The sequence below is a fragment of the Drosophila busckii genome, chromosome X, assembly GCF_011750605.1.
Source record: "Drosophila busckii strain San Diego stock center, stock number 13000-0081.31 chromosome X, ASM1175060v1, whole genome shotgun sequence".
Classification (NCBI taxonomy): domain Eukaryota; kingdom Metazoa; phylum Arthropoda; class Insecta; order Diptera; family Drosophilidae; genus Drosophila; species Drosophila busckii.
In genome coordinates, this window is record NC_046608.1 from 14,056,349 (window position 1) to 14,062,327 (window position 5,979).

Consider the following 5,979-nt stretch of genomic DNA (forward strand, 5'->3'; position numbering starts at 1 on the left):
TGTGTCAATTGCAATGCAATTTTACTCGTTTTGAGCAACAATTACTTTGGGTAAGTTATGTGCCCAAAATAATCGCAGCTGACATGTTTTTTGATAACATCTAGCCGCAAGTTCGATTGCGAGCAGCAAAAGACTTTGGTGTCTCGTTTAACCAAAAGCTGGAGAGTGTGCCGCTTTTCTTAGCCGATCCAGAAGTTTCGCAATGGGCGCCATAATCACTGAGTGCATCTCCAATTCTCTAATACACGACAAATCAAATTGCGATGCAGCGTTAACTGTTGGATTTCTAATTGGCCACCACAACTTAAGTGTGCACTAATCTCTAATCAACATACCTGTGCACCTGATCTTTACCCCATCCAAAATTTACAATACGTCTGGGCTGGGAACGCTTCTCTCTAAGAGAACCAAAGTGCACACTTCGAAGTTCGAACGCTTTATGCCTTAGCTAAAGTCTTAAGGCAACTAAAACTATTTGCAATTTGTTAAATTAGATAATTGAACTGCATTGGATTAGAAATAAGTATATTGAGTTAATTATTTATTACAAAAGCGAAAATAGCTCAATAATTAACTTGACTTCGCTTATAATGAAAAATAAATTGCTTAAGACTTAAGACTAAAAATAACTAAGAACTTAGTTTATATATAACAAAATGAAAATTAACACAAATTGCTTTGACTTTCATGTGTTGAACTAAGCCTCAACTAAATTTTTAAATATATTTAAAAGTTAAATTGCAATTAAATCAGCCTAACTGATGTGCTAAAAACTTAAAAATACTCGTGCTCGCGCCCACTCGCCCACACGCCCACAGCGCATTGCGTTTGGCTTTGGGGGCAACGATGCTGTCAGTCGCTTGTCAGACTTGTCGCCTTAATGAGCGCTTAAATGCCAAATTAAAGAGAACGCTGTGGCTGCCAAGTCAGCCCTTGGTCGCGGTCGCAAAGTTGCAGCTGCTCTGACTCTGACTCTGACTCTGATTTTGACTCTGACTGTGGCGTTGAAGTTGCCGCCGTGCCATGACTCTCTGTGTGTGTGTGTTGGTGTGTGTAACAAATGGGATTTGAGAAGAGAAATATTTATAAGCTGCGCTTGCAGAGAATTTATGATATGGCCACAGTTTTGGTTAGCTGTAGTGTCTTCGCTTTTGGTTCTTTCGTGTCAAGTGTGCATTGTCGCTTGCCATAATTTTGTTTTCATTAACAATAAATTTCAATTAAGCTCACGATTTGGATATTAATAAAGCGGCACGAAAGCCAAATAACCAAAATGCAAGCCCCAACTTCAACTCGAAGTCGAAGCCAGGCTAAGTATGTAAACCTTTTTTGGCGTTAACAAAAAACGTTGCCAAAGAACTTGCTTGAAATTTTATACAAATTACGTTGTCGTTTTAATGCCTGTGTGTGTGTGTGTGTGTGTATGTGTTGAAGTTTATTAGCAAGCAGCGCTACAAGAGCGCTCTAAGCTACTCAAACAGTCGTGTGGGTGTTCAAGTATCTTATTACCAAAATAAGCCTGACTCTTGTCCGTGGCGTGCCACAACGTTGAAAGGAACAGCAACAGTCGCAGTCGCAGTTACAGTTACAGTGTTGCCAGAATGGACTGAAATAGCTTAAAAAATAAATTAAAGAACTTGCTACAAATAGAAGAGAATAAAAACAAAAAGCGCAGTCCATTTAAAAGCCTCTGGCTCTAGTTTTTTAAAACAATTTATAATGTAGGCAGATTGGCTGCAATTAAAATTAAAATAAAATCAAAATTCTATATTGAGCTGCTGCAGCTCTCAAGCTTTCAATTTAGAATTCGCCTAGTCAATAGTGTTAAATTAAGAATATGATATTTAAGTGTTTGTAAATAAAATATGCTTTCTTGTTAAGCTTATTTTATAGTAGCGACAATGAAAGTTAATCAATATCGATAGCATTCTTCAATAAGTATTTCAAACATTAAATTTAGAATTATTAATCTTGGAATTGTAATTGTTAATGTAAGCAACCTTAGCATTAAGACTATTTAAATGAATTCAATTTATTTAATGTTTATTTGAGGCTTGGAAATTTACATAATCGATCTTTGAGTGAGCCAAAAGTAGATCGATCGCCTTTTTAAAATTGCTACAGTGCTAACTAATAAAATGTTATGGCATTTGCAGCTTGAAAATAGCTGCAGATCTAGCTTTAAAATTGCTAAAATGCCAACACTGTCTAGAGCCACAAACTCGCGCCAGTTGAGCGCTAACCTTATGGCATCAAGAATTTCGTCGTCTGCGAGCAGAGCAGGGCGCGTTGACAAACGGCAACATTCAAAATTTGCAACAGCAACAGCCAAAGACATTTAAGTGTGTCACGAGGTGCGGCAAGCGGCAAGCAGCAGTGGCAGCGACGCTTTGTGGCAAGTGCAATGGCAAAAGGATTCAGCGCAAAATGCTTGTGTTTTGTCTTGTAATTGAAACCAAGTCAGTTGCACTTAAAGACAATTTTGTGTGGCCAACTAATTGTTAACAAATTGCAACAAATTGCAGCAGCAGCAGCAACAACAACAGCAAAACGTTTGACAACAAGCGAGTGCAATCAAAATGCCATTAACATAGCCGTAGTGACTGCTTAGAACGGAAGCTTGCACCACGCTGCGTATGCGTAATATGCTAAAGCATTGGCTCTATTAGTTAATTTGCATTGATTAACACTACTCAGCCATAATTGTTGCATCCAATGCAATTGCTTGCGATATCAAGCATACGCAGCGTTAAACAAGTTATCAGTTTTCCCACGTTCACTTGGCCCGCTGGCAATGTTTTTGTTGCTGTTGTTGTTCTCGTTGTTTTGTTGCTGTAATTGAAATTGCATTTGCTCTCGGCCTTTCGTTTGCCAAGACTTTTAATTAGTTTTCAACTGGTGATTGGTTAATTAAAATAATATGCATAATACACACCCAAAACGCTATTCATACGCAGCCGACTTGCCCACCCCTAACGCTTTATCTTAAGCACATATGTGTGTGCATGTGTGTGTGTGTGTGTGTGCGGCTTAAGGCGAGGCCGTAAATTAAAGCCAGCCTCCAAATGTCAAAACACAACACAACGCTCAGCTCAGTCGGGAATTGCGGGACACACACACACACAAACTCACACATGTGTGGGCTCAATAGCTTTGTGTGTGCGTGTGTGTGTGTGTCATAAGAACCGCTAGCTAGCCAACGGGCAATGACCATGACTGCGATAGCCGTTAAGCCAGTAGCAAACGCAGTTCCATTTCCAGTTTGGCATTTGGCACCAACAATTTCAATTTCAATTTCAATTTCAATTCCAGTTAAAGTTGCAGTTGCAGTTGCAGTTGTCAAGACTCAGACCCAAATGAGACACTGCACAGTGGTTAGCAAGCTGGCAAACTCAAAATGCAAGCAAATCAAAAATATTTGTTTGAAAATTAGCTAAAAATAAAATACACAGACGTAAAATTTGGATTGAATTTTCAAAAAGGAAAACAAAATTCCTATGAACATTTCTTGTAGGCGATTAACTAAAGCTCTTTAGCTTCAATTAACTAAATATTGATGAAACGCTGTGTGTATTGAGCCATGTATATAGCTGTATAGCTGATATATTGATGCAAATGTTAAGTGCTAAGTGTAAAATTCCTTGTGATCTAAAAAAATGCACAAAATTTTGCATAATAATAAAATATAAAAAATCATAAATATTTAAAAAAAATAATTTGCATATATTATACAAAAGTAACAGTTTGTAATAATTATAAAAAAAAATAAATTGAAAAAAATATTTAAATCAATTGCTGAACTTTACTGATTTCCGCAATAAAAAGACCTACACAAAAATTTAAAAAAAATAATGAATAAGAAGTGGACATATTTTTCTGCATTTGCATTGCTTTTGCACCACTGTGCCAAGCAGCAGGTGCTGCGGTCTGTCTCATGTTGAGCTGCGTTGTGGGTGCGGACTTGGAGGAGACCACGCCTTGGGCGTATTAATTAAATCATTTGCTCAGCAGTTTGCAACGGCTTTGCCTTAATGAAGACAGACAAATTGAATATATATATTAATTATACGCGCAATTGGGCGACAAAGCTGCATGAGAAATCGAATTTAATCCACTACCAACTGCTTGCACATCTGAGCAAAAGTGAAAAGTAATTATAGCTGAAAATAAGTTTATAAATTAACATAAGTGGAATTTTATGCTTTTTAAGAATCCAAGAAGCTCAGCTTAGCTCGCACAAGTTCAAATGCATGTCTATGCATAGATCCAATCCTTGGCAGCACTTGGGCAGCACCAAAGTGAGCAACTCTTTCTCGTTGAGCCACAGAGCAATCTCCTGCTGGGCAACTGTTGTGGCCAACCTGGTTGCAGAAGTAAACGCGGCTGGTGCTCAGCATTTGACGACCGGTCTTAGCCACATTCAGACACACCCACCACCCACCATGGGAACCACTGGACCGGAGTTCATGTGACCACACCGGGGAAGCAGGGACGAGCAGACAGATCAGCGTAGTGCTTCTCCAACAGCTCCTGGTCAGCCCACATTAACTTCATAGCCACCAACTTGAAGCCCTTCTGCTCAAAGCGCTCGATGATCTTGCCGACATGTGCACGTCGGCAGACTCCATTGGGTTTAGCCATGATAAACGAGAGTATTGCATTTGAAATGCGCAGCTGCTGTGTGGGGTTCGTTGTCGTATGAGCTATAGCTATAGCTCCGTTTCATCGTCAGTGATGGAAAAGGAGGAATGGACATATTATCGTATCCAAATACTCAAGAAATGGCTTCACATCCAGCGATGACGACTTGCGTTCTCTTTTTGCTTCACCATCAGATTTCCCCTAATTCCCTCAAGCACATTGAGAAGGACAGGCAGCAGTTCCAGGATCGCTGCTGCCCTTATCTGACGCTTTGAACAGTGCACAATCCAATATAGGCATAGCTCAACTCGGAATGGCAATGGATGCAGACAGCTCCGCTTGAACAGAACTCAATACGCTGCAGAGTTCATGGCGTTAAGCTCAATGGAAATAGCGTCATAAGTTGTTGGTGCTGGTGCTGGTGCTGGCGACCTACGTAGATGATTACTGAGCTGCTGCTGGCCCACTCCCATGTATTGGGCGCTGAGGTTCGACGGTCTCTCAAACGGGCCATAATCTATGCCATGCCAATCGTCTCGAGCGCTGGCTCGCGTTGCATTTCCATTTATATAAAATTTATTATATTATTATATATATTTTGCTCGTCTCTCATTTCTCAATAGAAATGTGCTTAATACAATTCTTATAAGTAGCGCATTATTTGTATTTGAATACGAATAAAATCTTATTCATTTGTTAACATGTTTGCCATTATAATTTGTATTCTGCTTTTCGCAGCAGCAACAACGAACGGCTGCTGATGAAGCTTAGCCTGCTTAGTTAATGGACTGTGGCCACTCAAGCTGAAGCCAAAGCTTCTTAAGGGCATTTAGCAACACAATTTGTTAAGTACATAAATAAGTTGGCTAAGAGCGCGGCAAAGTGGAGCTCAAGGCAAGCTCGGAAGCCATGCAGCTTCTGTTTGCTTAGGCGCTAAGGGCAAACAGACAGAGCCAAAAGCAAATAGAACTGAGCCTTTCACAACGAAAACTAAATGAAAAAAAAAAAAAGAAATAAAGACACGAAGCGCCAACTAATGCAAATAAATTGTAAACAATCACTTGCTAGGCAAAAAGCGAATACGTAAACGAAAACCACGAAAACCAAAAAAATTGTCAGGCTGCTCATCATTGTTGTTGTTGTTGCTGTTGTTGTTGCCTCAAGTCTGTTGTCATCGTCAATCCTCAATTGTCATGCTCATCATTGTCAGAGTTTGCCACGATTTTTATGCCTGTGCATTTGAACAATGCTTAACAAATGATTGCTGTGACATTATTACCCAACAACAACAACAACAACAACAACAGCAGCAACAGCAATGAGAGCAACTATTAAATG

General features: G+C 39.5%; 1 pseudogene; it reads right to left on the reverse strand.

Moving 5' to 3' along the window:
• Positions 1 to 4,254: 4,254 nt before the first annotated feature.
• Positions 4,255 to 5,155, reverse strand: LOC108605060 (annotated as a pseudogene).
• Between the last annotated feature and the right edge of the window lie 824 nt (positions 5,156 to 5,979).